Below are 27718 nucleotides of genomic sequence, written 5' to 3' on the forward strand. Positions count from 1 at the left end.
AAAACAAATTAAATTATAAACCAGACTTTAGGAGGTAAAATTTTTATATACACACACACATACACACGTTTTAAGGGTACATGTATACATATGTACACATACTCTTTCACATTATCAGTCCTTGTTATACCTTTACAGAAAAAAGTAAATAGAGGCTCCTGTTCTCAAAGAGCTTAACTGCCCAGCTGGAAAGATACAATATGAGAAACAAATACAGGCAGCACAAATGCACATCAGTTATTTAATAAAAGCATTTAGATGCAATTGTGCAAATTATGTAGAAGGTGACAAATTTGATTCAGGGGAGAGGAGACTCTGTTGAGGTCTAAGATTTAATAATAAATGAACTGTTGAAATAGGACTACAGTTTGAATAGACAGATGTATTAGAGTTCTCCAGAGAAACAAAACCAGTAGAATAGAGAAATGATAGATTGATCAGCCGATCAATTGAAATGTTTGTTGTGATTATGGAGGCTAGAAACCCAAAATCCACAGTACTGATGTTCTAATTCAAAGGCCATCAGGCAGAAGAATTTTCTTACTTGGGGGAAGGTCAGCAATTTGTTCTCTTCAGACCTTCAACTGACTGAAGGAGTCTCACCCACGTTTTGGAGGGCAATCTGCTTTAAATGTTAATCTCATATAAAAACACTTCATTGAAATTCCCAGAATAACATTTGACCAAATATCTGGGCACCCTGTAGCCCAGTCAAGTTGACACATAAAAGTAATTGTCATATAGACACTGAGAAGAATTTGAATTTGAATTATAGAGAACAATTGTACATTATTGAATAGGAAAATAACACAGTAAAAATATCAGTTGAGGACTATTCTCATAACAGTAAATAGAAAAAGTGGGAAAAGCAGATGGATTCAAGTGAAGTTGATAGCTGTAGAAAAATAAGGAAAGGAGAAGATCAAAAGACATGCCTAAAGAGAGAGAGATCATGTGTTGATCATGATCTATGAATAGTCTTACTAATATGAATTTTAACACAGATACCAGTCTGGTGATTTAGAATTGTTAAATGGATATGGGGAAGTTCAGAAGATTATTATTTTTTATTTAGTTTCCAAAAATCGTTTCCTTTGTCCACCCCTGAAAAAACAATTTTGAAAACTACAATTTTATTTCACTTCACCCTTAAGTGTATTAAAAAGGGGGAAATAAATGATCAATTCTGATTTTGGTATAATTAAAATATATAATATAAATTTTAGGTGTTAAGGATCCAAATAGAAGTGAGTTACATACATAAGTACAAGTGAATTGAAAACTGCCCTTTTTTTCTTTTCTTATTGATTAAGTAGTACAGTGCTAGGAAAGCAGGTCTTCTAAAATGAGGGTATCTGATTTTCAGTTTTAGGATGTTTATACATATTTTTTATAAACAAAATTCAGAAGTCCCTAATACAAGTAGGTGAAAAAATATATAAATTAGATGTAAATCTTGACAATTCACACTTTCAAATAAGATGCCCTAAGTCTAACCTCAGAAGCAGGATTCAAACTTACCTAAATAGAATTCATATGTTTGTATATTACTAACATAAGACAATTTTGAGCTATTATTACATGGTGACTGAGTAGCAAACAGTTCAATTTGCTGAGTTTTTACTTTTTTGTATTTATTCAAATATTTTTGTTGCTTTTTGCTGCGATTTCCAACTTCCAACTTCTTCCTTAGACCCTATAGAAGTTCCTTAGATGCCAAAAATGAAAAAAGGACAGGAATCTTCACCCTGTATCAATCAGGGCAACTCCAGATTATTTTTGCTTTATTAGGTTTCTAAAAAAGATTTCCTTTGTTCACTCTTGAAAAAAAATTTTTTAAACCACAATTTTATTTCACTTTACTCTTAAATTATTATTAAAAATATTTTGGCAAAGATTACACCTTAAAGTAAAGGTATATTCTAGATATTTCATAATCTATATTAGCTCTTTGGGATAGAATCCTTTTATAAACATGAAGCTATGATTCTACTTTTTAAGACAGAATTATTGAGATATAATTTACTTACCATTCAATTCACCCATTTAAAGTACACAATTCAATGGTTTTGATTATATTCACAGAGTTATACAACCATCATGAACTCAGTCATAGGACATTTTCATCACCCCAGTAAAAAACCCATACCCATTAGCAGCCACTCCTCATTTTCCCCAACCCTCCCAGGCCTCCTAGCCCCAATCTATTCCTTGTTTCTATGGATTTGTCTATTTTGGACACTATGTGATCTTTTTTGACTGGCTTCTTTCATATAACATAATGTTTTTGAGGTTCATCCGTGTTGTAGCATGAATCAGTACTTAATTTTTTTTATTCCTGAATAATATTCCATTGTGTGGATATTACCACAGTTCATTTTTATGATTCCATTTTTGCTCATTCAACCTACACTCAAATATTGAGAAACATCTATTGTGCAGGAATAGAAGACTACTTATAAGCCATGTAAAATTTTCAACTGATTCAAATGTAATTACTATGTGCAAGGTGATATGCTAGACATCATAAGAGAGACCAAAAGAAGGTAAAATAATAACTATCTTGAGAATCCTATTTTATGATTTATGAAGCTCCTTCCCATATTTTCTAATAATCTCACTTCACTATTCTGTGGATAGGCATCATTATTGTTAATCACAAAGAATTAGGACTTTATGTAAGTTATCTAACTTTTCTAGGACTCAAGTAACTTATCTGAGAAACAGAATGATAATAGAAAAGTATAAATAAAATAATATATATAAACTGTTTAAATATTACCAGAAACATAGTTAATTCTCAATAAATATTCTAAGATCAAAAGACAAGGTTTTAGGACCTCTAGGACCACACTGTACAATACAGTCACTAACCACATTTTAGATGTTCAAAAGCCTAGTGGCTGTTGTATTGGAAAGCGCTGATATAGAACATTTTCATCATTGTAGAAAGTTTGCTTAACACTGCCATAGGATCTTAAAATGCAGTATTATGGCTAGCGCATGTGCATGACTGCCAAACAAGAAAGACAGTTCCTTCTAAGGGAGTCATTTAAACAGTGTCGCATATGCTCAGAATGGGCTGTGATCTCTTCTGTAATGATCAAAGCTCTGGGAGAAGATGCTGCTTGAGCTAGACCTTGAAGTACAGGTAAACACAAAGAAAGGGGATCATTTAGTAGTATCAGATTCATCACGTGCATACCAAAAGCACAAGGCATTTAAAAAGAAAAGGATTTATAGAAGAGAGAGTAACAAATATAACACTAAGGAATTAGAAAAAGGATTATATTATAGAAGTTTTTTCCTTGTTTAAAGTGTTTTGTGGTTTCGGTCAATATTGAAAGTCATCAGATTTTGAGAAAGGAAACGATATGTTAGGATGACAGATAACAAAATGGTAGAATGGATAGGACGGGTCACAGGTCAGGTTTGGAATATCAACAGCCTGAATTACAATGACACATGAGAAAATTAAGTTCAGAGAAATTGGTGAGAGAAGAGCCACTACTTCATTACTTTTAGAATCTGCCTATTATTTCATTGTCAGTACAATTCTAATCACAAAGTTCTTGCTATTTGTTTCTCTGTAACTTTACCATAAGCTGCACTTCTGTTCTGTGAAGTATCTGAACAGTGCAATACACTCTATCCTCCTTTGCGTCCCACCCCAGGGCCGGAGAGCTCTTCACATATTTGAGGATATTTATGTCTTTTTTCTTAATCATACCCTCTGATGACTAAGAATCCTAAGTTACTTCACCATTTCCTCTTATAATCTGGGTCTTGTACCATTCATTTTCCTAGTTCCCTTCTTTGGATTCACTCTAATTTGTCAGAGCTTCTCCTGAAAATGTGGTTCCCAGAACAAATCTCAGTGTTCCCAATATGGTTGACCAATCTAGGATTCATGGTGACCATTTCCTTTACATTTACAGGCATTTTTTGTGTTAGTGTGTTGATGACTAAGGGGTATCCCAGACAAAAGTTTTAGCAGGAATTTGGAAATTTAGCACTGGTGCTCATTCCTTCCTTTCTTCATTCAATTAAGTATTTATTTCATGCCTACCATATGCTAGGTACTTTTTAAGTACTCAGAACTAGAGATAGACATTTAGTAGACATTGACCTTAGAGAGAAATAAATATAAATTGACTGTATATGTATATGTCCTTAAGGGAAAATAGAATACCAAGAGCATAAATTTGGACACAGGATGTTTTTGAATGATGCTGTAATAAGGAGGAGCTAGGAAAAAGTTGGGAGGGATATTAAGTACCTAAATGAAGCAGACATAAAAACAAAGACAGGAGAGAATTTCACAGGGTAAATGATTAACAGTTTCTGGGACTTCACAGAAGCAAGGGATATTTGAGAATGACTACTGGATTTAGCAATTAAGAGATTTTTTATTACTTTTCTGTTTAATGAGAATGAAATCAAGATTTTAAGAGTTTTCTAATGTGAAGAGGAGGGAAGTAGAACTGTTACTATGAGCAGAAAAAAAGTAAGTTAAAGAAGACAGTATGAGACATATAGATATTTTTCTAGGTGAAGTTTGGAATTAACCAGGTTACTCTGTTGTTTTTATGAAAAAATAAACAAGTAAGAATAATCAGAAAATTATTTAAAAGTAGCATGTAGAGGAGAGATCATCCTACTCAGATGTTAAAATATAATTTAAAGCTATGTTGATTTAAATAGTATAGTAAGAATCCATGAAAACACAAGGAGACTAATTGATTGAATAGAAAGTACAGAAATAGAGTCAAATAAATATGGAAATTTAGCATATAATAAAGGTGTTGTTTTGAATTAGTGTGAGAAAAGTATGATGTGGCAACTGGTTATCCATTTGTATATACATACAATGTTGGAGTCTTACTTCACACCTTACAACAAAAATCTCAGGTGGAGTAAAGATTTAATTTTGAAAAAAAATATATAGAAATACTAGAAAAAATCCTGGGAGAATTATTATTATTATTATTATTATCATCATCACAGATGTGAGAAGGACACTAACCTTAAAAGTCATAATGGAAAAAATAAGCTAATTGACTAAAAAAATAAATAAATAAAAGGAAAAGTTCCACAGTAAAAAAAAAACCACTATAAGCAGAGTTAAAAGGCCAACTATTAACTGGGGAAATATATTTACAATTATAAATTGTAGACAATAGATAACCTTGATATTTAAGGAGCTCGTACAAATCAATGAGAAATGCTAACAATCTGGTAGAATATAAATAGAAGATAAAAGAGAAATAGTAACTCCTAAAAATCCTGAACAGATGCTGTTTATTGTAGAAGAGAATTTTGAATTAAATCCTTTGATATGCCATTTTTTACACATTAGATAGACAAAGGTAAAAATGTTGGTAGTGTTATCAAGTACTAAGGAGGAAAAGGTACTCTCATAAATGGGAGTCAAAGTTGGTAAAACCTGAAGAAAGCAATTTGTTAGTCGTTCTGAAAATTGCAATGCATGTGCTCTCTGACCTAGTAATTCTACCTTTAGGAATTTATCCCAAGTATAGATATACCTACGTGTGAAAGGTTCTGTGTACAAGAGGAGTACTGGCAACATCATTTATAAATACCCAGAGTGGAAACGCAGAAAGTGTCCACCAGGAGAGGATTATCTAAAGAAACGCTGATATAGTTTTGTCTATAATTTGTAACTGAGGAAGTGTTATCAGTGTAACACAGAAATCATGGCGATTCCGGTTTTCCCTAGCATGTTAATGCTTTGCACCAAGTAACAGCCACTTCAAGTACTCTTGTACAATGCTCCTACCTAGCCTGTTGATAATGACTGTAGCCTGAACATTGCCTGGTAGCCCCCAACCAGTGCTGACTGTTGAGCGACCCATAGGCTGGAAGCTGGGAAAAGGAATGCCTCAGTTTGGGTTCCCCAGGAAAGACCCCAAAACAAGGATTTGAGTACTTTACTTAGGAGGTGATCCCAAGAAACACTGGTACAGGAGTCGGGAAATAAAAGAACGGGCAAGTAGTCAATAATGGATGCAGTATCAAGTTAGGAGTCCAGGGGAATATACATGCATGAGAGTTATCCTATTCAGACACAGGGGCAAGTTCACACTGAAACCCACCAGTTACTGGTTGGGAGCTTTTACTGATTGTTTTGTTGTTGTTGTTTGTGTTTGTGTTTTTTTAACCTCCCCGCACTTCCAGCCTGCTGTGTACAAGGGCAGTGTCTTAGGAGAAAGCCCTCAGGCTCTGTTAAGCCCTCTGTTGAGAGCAAGAAGAAGGGATATGTATAGTAGGGAGGAAGGGGCAGGAGGGTGGGAAGGGCAGATAAGTATCTTTTGTAGGCAACAAGATGGGATGAAATCTACTGTAAGCTGCAAGGCTGATCACCAAGCCCAAACGGTCTAGGAGAGGGGTAGCTGGCTTAGTCTCCAGGCTCCCTTTCTTCAGGGTAATTCCCCAAAGATATTTTTCCCAGCAGCCTGATTTTGCAGAAACGTAGGTGTTTCAGAACTGTCATAGCAGAAATTCCTGTGTTTGTTGCTTTTGTGCTGCTTAAGTGAAAGATGTGACTGCCTTATGCAGTCAGAAATGCCTATACTATGCAGTTGTTAAAAAAGTTGTAAAATGGGTCAGCGCTAGATGAACTATTGGAAACATCTCTAAGATAAGTTAAGCAAACAAACATGCACCATTGGAGTAAAACAGCATCAAGAATATATGTTTAAGAGACAGTTAGCTATTCTCCAAAGATTTATGCTACCCTTCCGTAGAGTGAAGTTGAATAAGTGCCAAGCCAGAGACTAAATTTCCCAGCCTCCCTTGCATCTAAAAGAACCATGTGAGTTATTTCCAGTGAAATAGGTACAAAGTGATCTGGTGACTTCTGGGCAAGGTGGTTAAGAAACAGTTATGTCTTCTCTCTCATTTGGCCCCATTTACTGCTGAAGTGAAAACTCTGAAGCCCTTGAGTTGTGGCAGAACTTGGGTTCCTGAAGCATACATGGAAGGCTGCCCTTTGAACACTGAACTGTCCTGTGTATGTGAACTAACCTTTCATTGTGTTAAATCACTGAGATTTCAGGGTTTAGTTACTGTAGCAGCAGCATTACCTTAACTAAACAGTATGTAACTATAAAGTTGAATATATAACTGTATGCGTCCATATATACAGAATGTGATTGAAGGAGTACCTAAGAAATTAAGAATGTTTCCTGAGGGTGGATGTGTTCAGGGTCAGGATATGAAGGAGACTTACATGTACTGCCCTTTATACCATATGTTTGTATGTAATATCTAGCCAAAAAATAAAGAAAAGATAAATATTTGAACTTAGAAAGAAACAGGGAGGAAAATGTTAAAGATACTGAGGAATAGGAGCTAACTAAAGAAGTTCCTATATGCATAAGGAGTAAACTGAATCAAAGACATAAGTGGAAACTATAAATCAGTAAAGATTCCTCATCCTCTGACATGGAGGAGAAATTGCATTTATATTGCCCATAACACGAAAAATCCAAGTAAAAACTGTACTGGGGCACAATTTCTCACCTGTCAGATATACAAAACCCCAAATATTTCATAACCTTTCAGAAGACAAGGCTGTGGGGAAACAGGCACTCTCGTACATCAGCGATAGGAGGAAGAAGAATCTGATAAAATCTACCAAACATATCCTTTAACTGAGTAGTACTCCTTCTGGGATTCTGTCCTGTAGGTAAACCTGCACAGGTACAAATGGCAAAATATATAAGGTTATTTATTGTAGCATTGTTGAGTCCAGTAATAACTGATTGAATAAAAGGTGGAATATACATACACACACACAAAATAGAATTCTAAATAGTGGCATGGAGAGATCTCTATGATATGTAAGGCTGATGGGGAGGGGGAGGGAAGGACTAAGTATAGAGGAATGTATATTGTATGTTACTTTTTGTAGAAAGAGTGGAGAAATAGGAATAATAGGAATATGTATTTGCATATCCTTGTATTTTTGTAAAAAAAGACTAGAAAGATAAACAGTGAATGAATGAAATTGTTACTTTTAAGGGATGAACTGACAAAAAGTATAGTGAAAATGCCAGGAATGGGAGTGAGATTTCTCGGTTTTATTTTTTTATATAGGAATGACTGTTTAAAACTTTTCATTATGAACATTGTATAAAAGAAAAGAGAATAGACTAATGAAACTTCATATTCATTACACAGCTCTAACAATTATCAATAGATGACCCATCTTATTTCACTTATAACCCCCATACCCCTTCACTAGTTTATTTTAAAGTCAATCTCAGACATATTTCATCTGTAAATATCCATATATATATTTTAGTATGTATCTTTAACATATAAGAACTTTAAAAAATAATTCTTACACTAAAAATACTATAATTTATTATATCTGAAAGAATTTTTTAAATACCTACTTACAGTACTTTTTTGTAAACATCACCTTATGTTTCAGCTGCCATGTTTACTTCTCCATTTACCAAGTCTGAGTTTACTGTGGGGCTTTGTAGTACGATTTACTGATAAATTTTCACTTGGAAATAATTTTAATCTCAGTACAACTATAAAAATATTACAATTTCCATATGCTCTTTACCCAGATACCCAAATTGTTAACGTTTTACCATATTTGCTTTCTATCACTCTGTCTCTCCCTCCATATTAGAATTCTGTGCATATTTTTATATATGAATAAACTTTTTTTCTGAACCATTTGACAGCAAGTTGCAGTTTGCATTTCCTAAGACTATTGTGGTGCATAATCATAGGGGAAATTAACATGACACAATCTATTATTTATTCTACAAACCCAATTCGTATTATACTTTTTTCCCCCTGTACTAGCCTCTATGGCAAATAAAATAAATAAATATTTCTGGATCAGGATGCAATCCAGGATCACACATTGCATTTATTGTTGTATCTCTTACTCATCTCTAATTTGAAGTCATTTCTGTCAGTCTTTGTGTTTCATGAGTTTGACAGTTTTTAAGGAATACAGGCTAGGTATTTTGAAGGATAGCCCATAGTTGGGGTTTTTCTAATGTTTCCTCATGATTCAATTCAGGTTGTGAATTTTGGGCAAGTATATCACAGAAGTAATGTGTCTTTCTCAGTGCATCATATTTGGAGGCATCTAATATCCTTTCATCCCATTACTATGGCTTAACTTTAATCATTTGGTTTTTTAGATGATAGTTGGACGATTTCTGCACTGTAAAGTAACTTTTTTCTCCCTTGTAATTAATAAGAACTTTGTGGGGAGATAATTTGAGACTACAGAGACATCCTATTCCTCATCAAACTTTCACCCATCAGTTGTAACATATATTGATGATTTTTGCCTAAATCTGTTACTACTATGCTATTTGCCAAATAGTGATATCCCAACTCTGTTATTCATTCTACCTTTATTAGTTGGTGTTCTAGTCAAAGGAAAAGCTTTTCCTTTTCTCCCATTTAAAATTAAATTTTTTTCAATATGGACTCAGGGATTTCTCACTATTTCAATCCTTATACTGTCCCAAATTTAGCTACTGGATACCTCTTCAAGCTGACTCTTGTGTCCCTTTTAATGTCTCCAGTAGTTGTGGATTACTTGTTTGCTTTCTATTATAACAAGACATTCCAGGCTCATCTTATACATTCCCTGAGTCCTTCAATAAGCTATTTTCCAAAGAGTCCTGGTTTCTTTCAATGCTTAATATCAAGATAATGCATTCTAGATAAGCTTATTATTGCCAGATTTTTCAATTCTTCTAGGCCCAATGTTGATTTTTGAATCATGTAAGTGTACTGCCTTTTAAAATATATATAATTTAAAAATTTAGACTTGAGTACACCTGAAATCACAAATAGATTGTAAAGCCAGAGAATATACCATTAGGAAGAAGATTTAATATAGTGTTTGAGGATGCGTGCTTTAGGGTTGAATAGCTTTGGGTTCAAATTTACTACCACCACCTAATAGTTTTGAATTACGTTTTATTTACCTGCCACTTGGGGATGAACATATATACCTCATTGGGTTGTTGTGAGGATTTCATGAGATGTAAAAGTAGTGATATATAACATACATTTAAACATAGCTATTGCTTTATGAATAACTATATTTATGTTTAGTACAGTAATGAACCTTATGTTCAAGAAGTACTTGTTGAGTTTGATTATATACTTTTCTTCCATAACTGTAAGGTACATTTCTAGAATCATTAGTAGTGGAATGTTCCTGAGCATTCCATAAGACCATGAAAAAATATGGAGTCAACTTATAGACATGGGAATGAAAAAAACGGAGTTTTTCTTCAGCTCCAGGAAGTTCTGAGTTGGTAGATACTCAAGTTGACAATGTATAGATCAGAGTTGTTAGGATAGATAGAAATAATTTATGAAAAACACTTATTCTAGGTTAAATTTATGCCTGCCTTATAACTAAATTTCCTCAGGTCCTTAACTAGAGTATTTTATACTCTTCCACTGTAGGAGTAGATGAAAGTGAGAAGAAGCAAAAATGGTGGAATACTGGATTTAATATAGTGTAATAATAGAACTCATGCAGTTTAGCATAGAGAGGAATAGAAAGGAGAATGTTATTATAAATTGGCTTTTCAGCTGGTTCATACTTGTCATACAATGTAGAAATATTCAAGTAGATTGTCATCAACTTCAGGAAGATGGCAAGTTGACTACTTTTTTAGCCGCAACTATTTTATTTTCCTATTCTCCAATAGTTATGAACCATTTTATATTCAGAATACAGAAGTGGCCATTGATGGAACTATTATTGTCATTTGTAGTCACTCCTACCTTGCCAAATCAGTAATATTTTGAGTCTTTTTAATGGGGAAAAACAGGGCAAGCCAGTGCAGTCATGGTGGTGGTTAGTCACATATGCTATAACAAAGAACAAGGCTGGAGAAGGACTTTTTCCTTCAGCATAACTTTCTGTATTTTATAAACTTTTCTCATGATTATTTGAATAAGGAAAAAAAATAGAACAATCTTAATTTATAAAATGATTGCCAACATGAATCAGATGTTTCTCCTACTTCTCTTTACACAGTTTACATTGAAGAAATGTATATTCTTAGAGTGGATGGATAGAGTATGTATGTGTGTGTGTGTATGAGTGTGTACATATTAGAAATAATGAAGGAATACAGAAAACATAGATAAAATTGTGATGGGTAGCTGAAAGTTCTCCTTCTACAGACAAGTAAACAAAACCATAGAAGGGAAAATAGGGAGCTAAGGTAGCCATCATATGAGAATTATATAATGACAACATAATAGGCTTATATTCTGATAGTATTAGTACCTGCCATTATCCACCCATGGGCTTTTTCCCAGTTACCACCATGGCTGGGAAGGGGCCTCAAATTTTGTTTCCATGGCACCTTCATTTCCTGGTTTCATTCCTCAAAGCATATTGAATAACAAATTATTGGGTAATAGAAGACTACATTGTGTTATTTAAATTTTTTTTCCTGTTTTATTGAGATATAATTTATAAACAACACATTATTTTAAATGGAAAAAAGTATAATCTATATAACAACCTGCTAAGGATATATGCAAAATATAAAGCCTTTAAAAATGAAATACTTTTTAAATGTAATTGCAATGAACTCAGTTTGTATGCAATATGAAATGATAAATGCACAGCAGACATGAATTTCATTAGCCTTTTATTTTGCAAAGAACACATATTAAAATGTAAGTAAAATGAAGTAATACATTTAAGATGAATAATGTTAAGCACTTTTGGAATGGCAGAGCAAGGACCTCCAAAAATCTGCCTCTCCATTAAATCAACAAATACTGGGAAAAACTGTCAAAATCAAGTTTTTGAGAACTGGAATTTAACCAAAGGCTTGTAACAGTCTGATGAGCACTTAAGAAAAATGGCTGAATCTTGATATGAACAACAAGGTTATGGTGTTTTAATTTGCAAGCTCCATATTAACCATGCAAACACAACACCCCCAGAACCAGAGTGGTTGAGAAATCAGCAGCCTAACAAATACTGGAAAAGAACAAATGGGTCTGGAGCTTTACAAGAAGCTGCATCTTCTGAGAATTATCATTATTTAATGTTTCTAACAGCTCCCTGGAAAAGCCCTGTTCACGGGACTTCTCTTTATTTGACCTGACTCGAGCTCAGTGAGGAAAGCTCTACTGCTGGAGCATTTGTTGAAAACAATTAGATGCAATTCTTTAATATCACAGCTGCCTAAGGCAGTGACACAAGTTTGGGCCAACAAAAGGCTGATCAAAAGACATAAAAGGAAAATCTGGGGAATGAGATGTCTACAGAGGCTTTGAAAATATTCCTGGAAATTTGGAAGACCACATGTATGTGCAAGTTTTTGCAGGGCCCAGAAATACCTGAGCAGTCCTTAAGATATCAACTCTGGACTTGATGCTCTTTATGAGCAGTAACTGAAGAAAACAGTAAAAGAGAAGAATAAAGGGAAAGAAACATTGTAAGACCTACAGAAAGCAAATAAATAGGCAAATGGCTAACGTAAATCCCACTGTATCAGTAATTACATTAAACATAAGTAAATTAAATGCTCCAGTCAACAGAGATTTGCAAATGGTTAAAAAAGCATAATCACACAATGTATCTATAGGAGACAGTGTAGATTGAAAGACACAAATAGGTTAAAAGTAAAGGATGGAAAAATATATACCATGGAAACAGTAGCTAAAATAGAGCTGTACTAATAGCAGACAAAAAAGACTTTAAGACAAAAATTGTTTTTAGAATTAAAGAAGGATAATTTATAATAAAGTGTCAATCCATTAAGAAGATATAAAAATTATAAATATATATGTGCTGATAACAGACCCCAAATACACAAAGCAGCAACTGACAGCATTGAAGAGAGAAATGGATAATTCAAAAATAATAAACCTCATAACCCATTCTCAGTAATAGAATGCCTAAGAAGAAGATCAATGAGGAAATGGAAGACCTAATAATACACTACAAACTAACAAGAACTACAGACATCTCCACCCAACAACAGCCAAATACACATTTTTCTCAATGTGTCCATGTAATATTCTCCAGAGTAGACCATATATTAGGCCACAAAACAAGTCTCAATAAACTTAAATGATTAAAATCATACAAAGTATGTTTTCTGAGTCATTGGAATGAAATTAGAAACAAGTGAAGGAAATTTGAGAAATCCAGAAATACATGAAAAATAAATAATACATTCTTGAGTAACCAATGAATCAAAAATACCAAAGGAAAAAATAACAAAGGAATTATAAAATACCTTGAGATGAGTGAAAATAAAAACAAAACAGCTGAAATAGTGCTTACATGGAAATTTATAGGTATGATATTTGCACTAAAAAAAAAGAGCTAAAATCAATAACTTCATCTTAAGAAATGATAAAAGAACTAAAAACAACGAAGCAGAAGAAAATAATAATAATAAATATTAAAGAATAGGAAAAAGAGAAGTCAACAAAATAAAAATGTGGTTCTTCGAAAAGATCGACAAAATTAGCAAAAGTTTAACTAGTGAGAAAAAGAAGACTCAAATTACTAAAATCATGAATGAGAGAAAAACACTAACATAAAAGAAATGAAATGTATGTAAAGTAGCACTATAAACAACTGTATACCAACAAATTAGACATCTAAGATGAAATGGAAAAATTTCTAAAAAGACAAAACTACCAAAAAAAAACAAAGAAAAATCTCAGTAGACCTGTATAATAAGTAAAGAAATTACATTAGCAATTTAAAAACTTTCCACAGCCCTAGCACACATAGCTTTGTGCTGGTGAGAGCAGTTAACACCAACCCTTCACAAATGCTTATTACAAAAAATACCTGAGGAGAGAACACTTCCCAACTCACTCTATCAATCCAGTATTGCCCTGATACCAAAACTAGACAAGGAAAATCATAAGAAAAAATATCAATGTCTCTCACAAATATAGATGGAAAAAATCTTCAACAAAATACTAACAAACCAAATTCAGCAACATATTAAAAACAATCATATGCTGTGACCAAGTGGGACTTTATCCCAGGAATGCAAGTTTGGTTTAACATTTGAAAATCAATGAATGTCATACATAAAATTAATAGAACAAAGGACAAAAATACATAATCATTTCCATAGATGCAGAATAAGCTTTCAACAGAATTTAACATCCTTTCATGATGAAAATACTTAACCAACTAGAAATAGAAGGTAGATCCTTTAACCTGACAAAAAGCATCTGTGAAAAACCCACAACTAACATACTTAATGGTGAAAGACTAAATAACTAAGATGAGGAACAAGTGGATGTTGTCCACACTCAACACTTAATATTTAACACTGTACTGGAAATTCTAACATGCTTATGAAAGAAAAAATAATGAAAGTTATATAAATTGCAAGGGGAAAAAACACATAAGGTTCTCTTTGCAAATGGCATGATCTTGTATGTAGAAAACCCTAAAGAATCCAGGAAAAAGAACACTATTAAATCTATTCAATCAGTTTATCAAAGTTATAAGACAAAAGATGAATTATATAAAAGTAAATTATATTTCTATACACTTGTTCCTACAGTGTGGGCCCAATTTCAAAACTGGCTACAAAAGTACAGTAATCAAGTCTGTGGTACTAACATACGGTTACACATATAGATGAATAGAATAAAATTGAAATCTCAGAAAACAAACTGGCATTTATGGTCAATTGATTTTTTGAAAATTACAAGATAAATCACTAGAGAAAGAGTAGTGTTTTCAGCAAATTGTGCTAGCAGAACCAGATATCCACATGAAAAAGAAAGAAATTTGACCCCTACCTCAAAACATATAAAAAAAGATAATTGGAAGTAGATTGACTGTATGACTAACATACAAGCTAGAACTCTTAGTGAATAACATAGAAGTAAATGTTGATGACCTTGGGTAAGGCAAGGGTTTCTTAGTCATCAAAATCATAGTGACAAAAAAAAAAGAATGGAATTCATCAAAATTAAAAAATTTTGTGCATTAAGGGACAAGAAAATGAAAAGAAAACTCACAGAATGGGAGAAATTATTTGCAAATCATACACCTCATAAAGTACTTGTATCAGGAATATATTTGAAAAAAAAAAGAAAAAGAAATACCAACTCTTACATCACAACAATAAAAAGCACCAAACTACCCCCACTTTAAAAAAAATCTGTAAAGGATTTGAAGTTTTTCAAAGGAAGATAAACAAATGGTCAGTGAGCCCTGAAAAGATACTCAGTATTATTAGTCATTATGGAAATCCAAATTGAAACCACAATGAGATGCCACTATATTCCTACTATAAAAACTAAAATGGAAAAGACAGGCAATAACAAGTGTTGTCAAGAATATGGAATGATTGAGACCCTCATATATTAGTGGGAATGTAAATGGCACAGACTTTGGAATGCAGTTTCACAAAATGTTACACAGAATTAACATATGACCAAGGAATTCTACTCTTAGGAACAAAGAGAAGTGAAAACGTGTCCCCATAAAAACTTAGATGCCACATTCATAAGCACATTCATCAGAGTATCAAAAAGTGAAAATATACTGGGAGGTAGAAGTGGAAAATAACCCTAAATGAATGTTGGGAATTATCAAAATTATCTTCCTAGCAACTGGCAGAATCAGCCAGTATTTCTGGGTGGATTCTGGGCAATTGGGTATTTATGTTAAGAGCAATTGTATTGGGTCCTAAGGGAATGCAGCTTCTGTCAGTAGTAAGGACCTGTAAGACTGACATTTTTCTGGACTGAGTTGACTGAGGTTTCCCTTTGTAATGTGAATAATAGGTCTCTTTTCGATACTTTTAATGGTTCTTTTACAAAAACTGTTGGGCCCTATTTCTGTTCTGGAAGAGATTTAACCCTCTTTAAAATCTCTTCAGTAACAGATTATGAAAGATTAATTTAATACCTAGGAGTGATTCTTTTTCAGTTTTTAGGGCTAATTTAGCCAGTAAATTTAGTCCCAGAAATGCTGGATTCTTTTTAAGTTTATCACTGGAAATCAGAATAGATTTTTCTCCTTCATTTCCAGCAATTATAAAAACATGGTAGTAACACCAGTTTCATAGATGTTATAGGTATAAATTGTCAAGTGCTTTGAAATTCTAAGACAAAATATTGAGAATTATATTGTTTAGCACATCCAAAAAGATATTTTATCATTTAAAAGTGAAAAAAACCCAAAGCCCCATCAACTAATGAATGGCAAAATAAACTCATATCCATACAATGAAACATTATTTGACCATAAAAGGGAATGAAGTAGTGAAACATGCTATAACATGGATGACTCTTGAAAGCATTATGCTAAATGAAAGAAGCTAGTCACAAAAGGTCATATATTGTATGATTTCATTTATATGTAACAATGTTTTTTAAAGCATTTGGTTCTTTTGGCTGAGAGATCACTTAGTTTTAAATATTGTACTGGCTTCATTTGTATCTTTGGTGAGTAGAATAATGGCAAACAATTACTTCTTTTGAATAGCTATGAAAGGTTAAAAGTAAAGACTTCCTATTTATTTAGCTGTCATATGCATTGCTGATATAAAGGAAAACTGGAAGAATTTCTTTTAGAGCAGTGCAGTGTGAAAGTTCGTAAGGTTAGAAATAATTTTCATCCTGACTTAAACTCATAGGTAATTTAAAAAAAAGATTTAATTACAGTTGTCATTTCTGTGACTTCTACTGAGAAAACAGTAGGGAGAATACCCCCACTGAATGTTCTCTCTCAATTCTGAATAATTATTATATTCTTGAAACAATGACCTTGTCAGGTGACACTTAATGCAAAGGCCAGAGAGCATCTGATTTTCAAAGTGTTTGAATTCATGCATAGTAATTTCACCTTTTAAAAAAATTTAACATTTTGACAAATGAATCATTTGACTTTTAGTAATACTCTAATGCTTGCTCAGGTAACATTTGCCCTTGGTATATTGATTGAAAAACAGAAAAATACTTTTGAGGAGATTTACTGATTGGGGAAACTTTAAATTTATTGGATCATGCCATTTTTGTGTCTCTTAAAGTATATTTTAAAGTATTGAAAAAACGACAGACTGATACAAGAAATACCCATATGCCTTTATACAGATTAAGAAATTCTTATTTTGTCATGATTGCTGCAGAATTTTGAAATAATAATAATGATACATTATAGATACAATTCATATTTTCCCAAATCCCATCACCTTCTTTCTCTGAAGCAACTCATACCTTGTAATGGGTATTATTCCTAAGAATTTTTTAAGTTATTACATATTTATGTATCCAAAGGTAGTATGTATGTTGTGTAGCATGTTTTTGAGCTATAGGTGGTATCATCCCACGTCATTCAGCAATTTGCTTTATTCCTCAACATCCTATTTTTGAGATTTAGTTTCACTGATACATTTTATATGGCATTTCATTTTAAGAATATGCCCCAATTTATCCATTCATCTCTTCATAAACATTTGGATAGTTTCTGTTTTTTCTACTGTTAAAAACTATGCTACAGTGTATATTCTTGGGCCTATCTCCTTGTGATCACATGTAAGATTTTTTGTGTAGTTTTTTTACCTAAGAGTGGATTTACTAGGTATATGCATATGTTTAACTTTATTAGATGTTGCCAAATTGTTTTCAAAATGGTTGTACCAAGTTACACATCAACCCCCTCCTCAGCCATTTTATAAACACTTTTCTGAGATATAATTTACATGCTAGAAAATTCACCTGTATAAAGTGAACAATTCAGTGGGCTTCAGTATATTTACAAAGTTCTATAACCATCACCAAATCTAATTTTAGAATATTTTCATTTCATCACTCCCAAAAGAAACCTTGTACCAACTGGCGGTCCCTCTTCAATATTCTTCCATTTGCTTATACCCCAGCCCTATGTAAACACTAATCTACTTTCTATCACTAAAGATTTGCCAGTTCTGAACATTTGTATATATGGTGTCATACAATATATGGTCTTTCGTATAACTGGCTTTTTTAACTTACCATAATGTTTTTGGGGTTCATCCATGTTGTATCATGTAGCAGTATTTCATTCTTTTTCTTTTGCTGAATACTATTACCACATTTCATTTATCCATTCATTGTTTAATGGACATTTGGATTTGTTTCCACTTTCTGGCTATTGTGAATAATGCTGCTATGAATATTTATATACAGGTTTTTGTGTGAATATACATTTTCATTTCTCTTGGGTATGTTCTTAGGAGTGGAATTGTTGGGCTGGGTCATATGAAGATTCTGTGTTTAACATTTTAAGGAACTGCCCAAAGTGGCTTCACTATTGTACAATCCTATCAGCAACGTACAAAGGTTCCAATTTTTCCAATTACTAATACTTGTTATTGTCTGTCTTCTTATTTTAATTATCCTAGTGGATATGAAATGACATTTTAGTGTGGTTTTGCTTTGCACTTTCTTAATGACTAATCCCTAATGAGCATCTTTTCACATGCTTATTGGCATTTCTGTATCTTCTTTAGAGGAATTTCTATTCAAATCCTTTATCTATTTTTTAAGTTTTTAGTTACTGAGTTTTATGTATCCTTTATATCATTTTGAATACATATTCCTTAGCAGAGATATGATTTGTAAATACTTCCTTCCTTTCTGTAGACTGATGGAGTCCTTTAAGTACAAAACTTTTTTATTTTGATGAAGTCAATTTATCAAAACTTTATCACTCTGCTTTTAGTATCATATCTAAGATATAATTGCATAAGCCAAGATCAAGAATATTTACTCTTATGTTTTCTTCTAAGAGTTTCATTTTTAACTCCTACGTGTAGGTCTTTGATTTACTTTGACTTAATTTTGTCTATGGTGTGAGGTAGGGGCCTTCTTCATTCTTTTGCATGTGGATATTTCTTTGTCAGGACACAATTTGTTGAAAAGGATATTCCTTCCCTGATTGAATTATTTTGGCACCCTGTTGAAAATTAATTGACCATAGACATAAAGGTTTATTTCTGGAATCTTAATTCTATTTAATTGATCTATATGTCTGTCTTTATGCCCATACCACAGTCTTAATTATCGTAGTTTTGTAGTAGGTTTTGGAATCAGAAAGTGGTAGTTGTACAGCTTTATACTTCTTTCTCAAGATTGTTCTGGTTATTCAGAGTGCCTTCCATTTCCATATGAATTTAAGGGTCAGCTTGTCAGTTTCTGCAAAAAGGCATCTGGGTTTTGCTAGAGGTTGTAATGAATCTATTGATCAATTTGGGGACTCTTGCCATTTCAACAATATTAAATCTTCCTAACCATGGTCATTGGTTGTCTTTCCAATTATTTAGGTCTTTAAATTTTTTCTCCAACAATGTTTTGTAGGTATTATTGTACAAGTCTGCCTTTCTATTGTTACATTTATTCCTAAGTATTTGATTCTTGTTGATGCTATTATAAATGGAACTGTTCAGTTGATTTATTTCCAAATTGTTCTCTATACATTGGTAGTATATAGAAACACAACTGATTTTATTTTATATATTGGTCTCATATCCTGCAACCTTACTGAACTCACTTAATAGATCTAATAGTTTTCGTTTGATTGATTCCTTAGGGTTTTATATATAAGATCCAGTCTAGAGTTTATCCATGCTATTGAGTTTTTAATTTCAGTAACCCTATTTTCACTTGTAATTTTTTTCTACATTTACCTGTTCTTGTTCTATTTCTGCCTCTTTCAATTTATAATTTCTTAGTTTCTCTTGATGGAAATTATTTCTTCACTTATGTATTCAAACATCCTGAACATACATCTTTTAAAGTCTTTTTCAGACTGTTTCAGTGAAGTTAATTTTATGTTCAGTGAATTTGTTTTCTGACTGTTTATTTGTTGATTCTGTTGGATACGTTTGTTAGATTAGATTTCTGTGAATTTTGGTTTGCAGGCCTATTTTGAGTGAGAGGTTTTTATGAGTGTTTTGTTCTTTTTATTTGACTCTGTTCATTTCTCCCTAGGATGATCATTCGACTACCTGCATCTGACTCCCCAAAGCTCCTGTCTAGACATAGATCTTATAATGACAGTGTGGTGTTCAGTCCAGACTGATATTAAGAGTTCTACACATTCAGCCACTGAGCCATCTTTCATGTAAGGGTGGCACCACACCATCCCCCATTATTTGTGTATTCCTTGTTTCTGTGAAACCTGTTTAGTCCCCTTACTATATTGGAGCCTAATCACTGGCTACCCAACTCATTCTCTTAAGAGTCCAGCAAGCCAGTAGCCTCAGCACTGCACACTGTTCTACATTTCTCTTTCTGTTATGGTCTATGGAGGCATATATCTTGTATATAAGCCTATTTAAGTATTTTGTTCACTTGAATATTTATTTGCTCTGTATAAGGCACTTTGCTGAGCATTCTACCTATATCATCTTATCCAATCATCACAACCCTTCAAAGTTAATATTATTACAGAAGAATAAATTGAATCATAGACTATTTAAAAACTTGTCAATAGTCAATAGAAACAATATTCAAAACCAAGGTTGTCTGATTTGAAAACCTGTGCTTTAAATCACTTTTTAAATGTTTTTTCTTTTATTGAGAAGTTCTTCTCTGTTTTCATAAATTAGTACAATCTGAATGATATTTTGGTGCAGAAAATTAAACTTTCTCTGAGAAGGGAACAGATTAGATGTTTTTAGCATTTTGTCAGAGCTTTACCTATAGTATAGGTTTTCAAAATGTATTTGAGAGACATTTTCTGAACTGGTGGGATCTTTCCTGATAAATTATCATTTTTGTTACTATTAAAACTTTTGGACTTTGAGAGGTTTTTTTTTTCTGTTTGTCCATTTTCTTTACTTTTATAAGATCACTTACACAAAAGTATAGTTGTGATTATATATGGCTTTGGGAACTCTATTTTTTGGTATAGAGTTAATTCTTAGAATTTTACACTCTAAGGGAAGTACCAAGAAACGAGACAAACCTAATTACAGAAGAACAAAAGAGAGTTGGCATGAATGAATTCAGCGATGTCTTTGGAAGTTTTTAGCGAGATTTCTGTAGGAATCTGTAGATGAAGAATTAAATCTAAATCTTGTACCCTGCCAGCATTTATTAACTAACCAAGTTATGCCAAAAGCAGCAGCAACGGCTACAATAGTTTTCACCTTATACTGTATAACTGAACTTAACTCTAAAGAATAATAATGACTGGGCAAGCAATACTGTAAAGGATTTTAATTTGTAAGAAATCAAGAATTACTATAGCAGGTGTCAGAATCAAATGATTAAGAAGGACAGGTATGTATATGCCAGTGCTCCACTAAGCTGATTGTAAGAGCATTAGACCTAGTTTGAAATGAAGCAGTGGCAGAACATGATTTTAGTTAGATTTTTAGTGATGAAAATAAGTTAAGAAGGAAGAGAATAATTCTTAATGGAGTAAATTATAGGTATCCCTTAGTTTTTGGGAGTTCATGTTATGCCACTTTACTTTTATGAAAGATCCACATTAGTAACTGTTTCCCCTGACAGAAATCCAAGGAGGATTTTCGGTTTAGGAGAACAGGCAAAAAGTGAAAACATAGTTCAGTGTTTGTTTTGCACTGAGTCATTATAGAGGCTGGGCGCACCCTGAGTAGCAAGAGCAGCCCCACCAAGCCCCATCCCCAGAACTACACAGCTTCTCAGCATTAAGCCATCAGAGCTTTGAAGTGTGTCTGTGAGCATTTGTGCTTTATCTCAACTTATTTTGTGCATATGTCAGTGAGATGTGTCCTGTGATATCAGAAAAGCCTAAGAGAGGTTATTTTTTGGGTCTGGGAACTTCAAAATTTTTTCCATATAAATTAATAGTAATTGCTTCTTCACTTTATACCATTTTGGTTTATTAAAGGTTTCATGGGAACATTCTGCTTTCGGATAACAGGGTAAACCTGCATCTGCTGAACTAAGTCTCCTCCATGCTTTTCTTCTAATTGTAGGAGATGGTTTATTGGAAATCTCAGGTTTGAACTACTCAGAGTTTGTATCCCATCCCTCTAGGGCCAGCTCAGCCCTTCATCCTGTCAAAGCAGATAAAACAGGATAGCCTGCAATTTGCTATAAAGGGGTCCTTGGGATGAAGCATTTTAATGTCCATAAAGAGGAGACAAGACCTTCATTATTAAAGACTCCCATGGAACGTTTCAAACAGCACGGATTTGTCTTGGTGCCCTTTGCCAGAATTAATAGATTTGTTCGGCAGAGTTGGAAGAAAGCTAAGCATTCACGCCTACTTGTCATCCAATAATATTATACTAATATTTTTCTTATTTTAGCCAGATGCCCTCAATCTGACAACACCTTGAGTAAATAATACTTAAATTAGAAAGGCTACTAATTTGTAGACTTATGTCAGTTAAACATAGGAGGAATATAGAGCTACAACAATATTATTTTAGAAATTAAAAATCAAGTACAATGATTTAAAGAACAGATCAAATTGATCTATCTTATCCATTGTTTTAAATTTTTGCCTGTATGTCTCAGTCTGGGATTGAACTGTTTTTCTGGTTCCAAACAGCTGTTCCAACCAAGAGCCTTCTGATGAGGAAAGGGACTGGAGTGTAATAAAATACTAAGTGTGTTATTTTGAATTCTTCTCATGCTCTGAGAACAGGAATATCTTAAGCTTTGATAGAATGGTGCAATTTTATATTTTCCATTTGACTACTTTAAAAGGTTCATTGTCTTTTAATTAAACTACAGGGGGGGAAGAGCACAGATTAAAAGATGTAGCACTATAAAGGGGATGGCTTTTAGCTACTAGTACATGAGTGAAGACACCACAATAAAGCAAGATGGAGTGCAGCAACAAGTTTTGTGCCTTGAAGCCTCTTCTTGTCTGGCTGTGGCAGTACTTTGGAGTTAATTTGTGCAGCTTCTCAATAAAAGACTTTGTGTTTTATATTCTGTGATTCTTCCTAGCATCTTTTCCCAGCTTTTTTTTTTTTTTTTTTTTTTGGTGACACACTTGTTCCCTTTGTGAGTGAGATGATTTTTATTTCTCCGAATGAAACTGCATATAAAATAATTTTTTTTTAAGTTCTGTTCTCGTTGATTTCAAGAAGTGATATCTAAAGTATCCATCATGTATCTTAACTGTCATTCCATGATGTGTTCTTGAAGCACACAGAACTAGAGCTCTCCCACCTCTTCCCTTCCATGAGGTCCAGTGTAGCTTACACAGATAGATGTAATAATACAGTAAACTAGTTTAGGTGCGAAGCTTAGACCAGGCTCAGTACATGGATATTTCCTATTCATCACCTGCTTTTTACTTTCCATGAAAATAACTCTCTCAAGTAGCACCTTCCTTGAATCTCCCACTTTCTGCCCTTACTAATTGATAGAGGTCTACTTTCTTCTGTACTGACATGTGGTTTTAGCATGTGGTGAATATTTGGGTTTCCACATTTGGGAATATTACTGGCTGGTAGTTGTTTTATTTTCCTTTGTCTGCATGAAGATTTTTTTTTTCTTTGTGTCTGTTTTTTCTCCCTTTGCTTTCTACTCCCCCACATGTCCCCAAGTCCTTCAAGCCAATGAGGCTGTGGCGACACCTTCTGGGCAGTGCTGGGAGTGAATTACAGCCATAAGTTCCATGGCGGTATTAGCATACCAAAAGATTTGGTGTAAACTACTAAATTTAGTAAGCTTCACCAAAAGAACTGATACAGCATTCTGCTTCTGCTCTGAGTTTCTAAAATCTGTTAAATATCGATGGCATTTCTTACTAATGAGCAGAGATTTGTAGTTAGCTAAATAAAAAGCCAGTGGGCCAGTGTGCTCAATCAATGTAAGGATATGGTACTTAGTTGGGCCTGAAAATGAATTTTAACAGAGAAAAAAAATTAATGATTGCATGTTATTAGAATATCACTGTGCACTTTCTTTTTTTTCATGATCTGATACAACAGTTTACATGCCAGTGCTTCATTGCCTCATAGCAGTGGGGAAATGTCCTATAAACAATCTTGGTAGAGACAGTGTCATCATAGTGACCGTCCACTGTTGGGACAGTGTAGGGTGAAGGCTTCTCCAGATCCACTCTTGTCCACCCATAGCTCTCATCAGTTTTAAGAAACATGTAAGGAGACTTCTCTTTAGCCTCTGTTGGAAACTTGCTTGTTTCTGATCAGATTTCATTTCTTCCACTTTTACTTCAAAGCTAATTTAACTTTTATTAAAAGATTTTTAAATTACAGCATTTTCATAAACAGCATGAACGCGGTAAGAATTTACGGTTATCAATTTGTTTACTTTTTTACCGACCTTTGTTCAGACACTGAACATGCTAAAAGCTATAGTTTCTAAGAAAAATCACTAGTTAGTTCTAGCAAACCTTATGAAGTTTGTTATTAAATAACTTAAGAGATACCAAGAGTCTCTGCTCTTTTATCTTCAATAACTGAATAGCAAATGTAGAGGCATCAGGCAACAAAAGTGTGACTGGCTGTCAAGGTGGCTATAAAAGTACCCATCTTTATAACATTACCTTAGGGCAGTGTCAAATGGGAAGGCACAAAGGCACTAAACTTAAGGGCAAGGATAACTGGCACAGTAGATATGCAGCCCTTAAAATGGCACTGCACGTCTTATCTTAGCCCTTTGGTCAAATATTGCTACTCAATATATAATATACACATTTATGTTTGGTACAGAACCCAATATTTCTATTACTACTATGTAATAAAATCAAGGCAGGGACATATTGCCTTCTAATTTTGATTTGCAAACAGATGGTAGATAGCTGGAAAATAGACCAGAGCTATAAAAAAAATGGGGAAAATGCCTTGATGAAGTTAAAATAAAGCTGGTTTACAATACTAAGTACTAAGAGTGTGAATGAGTAACAAAATATCATGTAGTAACTGTGCAGATGATGATTTTATTTGAAGTTGGGGGAGGGAGGAAAAAGCTAGGAGGAGGCAAAAACACAATTTGGCCTAAAATTGAATTTCTCTGATAAGGCGTTTCAGAAGCGGCTTGTCTTACTCACTCAGCAGCAAAATAATCATATGCGCTTTAATAATCTTTATTTTATAGGAGTGTGTTGCCAGGGTAACGGAATGTAAGCAGGAAACAGCACCTTGCAGATCACAAAGGCAAATCTGTGAAAAGAAATTTCACTGAGTTTCTCTTTTCCTCACCAGTGTAATAACGACTCTTATTTTTCCTGCACTGTTTAATATTCTCACACATTCTTTTCCCTTTTCTATATCTGTTTAAGCATGGACAATAGCATAAATCTCTAACTGTCAAGCTCAGTGGGCTAAGCAATAAAAAATGGATGTTATATCTTTAGCATTTTTATATAATTACTTTTTATTGCTGTCTTACCCCTGTCTCCATTCCTCCCAACCTTATTGTTACTTCCTTCTCTCTGTAAACCTATCTGATGATAGTATTCCAAGTAAAGGGGGCTTGAGGTGGGAGATGATATTTGGCTACATTAATCAAAGTTCATTAGCTAAGCTTGCCTACATGAAGATTCTAAAGAGGCAGGGATTGCAACTGAAACATCTTTCTTTTGGCAAGGGGGTAAATTGAATTATAGCAAATGAAGTGACAAGCATTGGGCCAAAAGCTGCAAAAATAATGTTTTCTTGACACTCATGCACACGTACACATACAAGGGGGGAAAGAAGGAAAGGAAGCAATGTTCGATTCTTTCAGCTTGCCATTGGGCATTGGAGCCTCATTTTGTTCTAGGAAATTGGCTAATTTGAAATTAACAAAATGAAAGTTACCAATGCTTTTTCAGAAGAGATAGAAAACTGGCAATAAGATTGTGCCCACTGATCATTTGATTGGCTCAAACTTATGACAAATCTGTGGCTTACAAACATTTGCCTGTAGTTTTCTTTGCCAAAGGCCTTATGGTGTAAAAGTGAATATCTATTAGGCTGACATATATATACAGTGGAACTGACAAAGAAAAAGAGCCTTTGTGAAATTATATATAAAATCTATATTCAAATCATGATTAAAGTTTTGACTTCTGCCAAGAATTTTGTTAATGGTGCCACTTAGTTTTGACATGTCCACTATGTACCCAAGTTGTATAGCTCAGAGTTCTTTGTCCAGGTCCACAGAACTATCAGCAATCAAAAACAGAGCTCAAAAACCAGTTTCTGGGTGGATTTTATTTGGAATTATATTCTTTTTTGGTTTTGGTGAAATTTACTCAAGTATAGTTTAAATTATTGTTATTAATATTTTTCCTATATATTCTGTCACCCTAGATACCTTGCACAAATATTTAAAATTCGAACTAATTAAAGCTACTTTAAAAATAGTTAATGGTAAAAGAAAAATTAGAATTTGAAAAGGCCAAACAAAGACTTATTAAAATGACAAATTATAAGGAAAACATTCTGTAATGGTATAGCTAGTGTAACTCAGATGTTCAGATAAATGGAAAAGAATCACATTGAAATGGTAAGATTTCTGATGTTCAAGATTTTAAAACCAGATGCCACAGCAGTCAAAGCTTGATTCTCATCAAGCACCATTGAAAGGTCTTGAGAAAAATTTAAAACCCAACAGAGTGTATTTAAAATTGTTTCTCTATGTTATAAAACTGTTGGTTTAAACTCAGCTCATAATTATTCATTCCACATAGAAGTTGACTCATTTGAAGCCTTCTTAGAGCCAATATCTCCTTTGATATAAAAATCTCTATTTAACCTCTTTAATGCTAATTATTTCTTAAGAGCTTATAAGTTCCCTAAGATAACAGAGCCAAAAGGGAAGACATTTTTCTCTCCGTGGCTCTTGTTTATGTCCTAGATTCAGTGTTCTGTGGAAATAAGATTAGCAGTTTTGAACAGTGAGTGCCATGTCTATTTCCTTAGGATTTGAGTCATAATTTATCCTTGGTACAGGAAAATAATCAGTAACTCTACATTTTAATTTAATTATTGTGAAGATGAACATATGGTTGGCAAGTGAAAACATGATGGGCAGTAAGTACTGTTCATTTGGTGATCTTACTTCAGCTATAAAATTTTTAAAATCATCTGCTAGCATTTGTCATTCCTCATTTGGTGAAAAATAATTCTCCTCCTAAATTTGGTGCAGTTTGGAACCATGTGTAACAGGATCTTGAAATGGGACTCTCCCTGTTTGTCTTAGCTGGGGTCCTAAAATAAAAGATTTCAGTGCATCTTCTTAAGCTACTTAACCACGTCAAGGATACAGAAGAATTGGGAGGCTGGAAATTAAGGAAAGGAAGATTTTTAGAGAAGGTTGGTGTGGTGTCTCATCACATCTCCAAGGGGAAGAAATAGGGATGCATCTCCTTTCATCTGAGTCCGAGAGAGAGAGAGAGAGAGAGAGAGAGAGAGAGAGAGAGAGAGAGGCTTCAAGGAGATGACTCGTAAAGCTTACAACTGACCCCTGCCATTTAAGAACTGCTATCTGACTCATGCCTGAAAAGTCTAGAGTTTCAGATTTATTTGCCAGCTGCTTTGAAGACTGAGTGATGAAGAGGTGTCTGTGTTGAGCTGTGTTGGCAACCTGTGAGCTATGTTGGGCAACCTACATTTTCAGAGATTTTTGGAGCAAATGATGCTTAATTATAGGTCATGGATCAGAGGTAGGCCATATACACAAGAGAGATGATGCAAAGTTGTCTTAGACTCATAGACTTCCTGGA

Source organism: Manis pentadactyla, chromosome 15 (genome assembly GCF_030020395.1).
Source record: "Manis pentadactyla isolate mManPen7 chromosome 15, mManPen7.hap1, whole genome shotgun sequence".
NCBI classification, from domain to species: Eukaryota; Metazoa; Chordata; class Mammalia; order Pholidota; family Manidae; genus Manis; species Manis pentadactyla.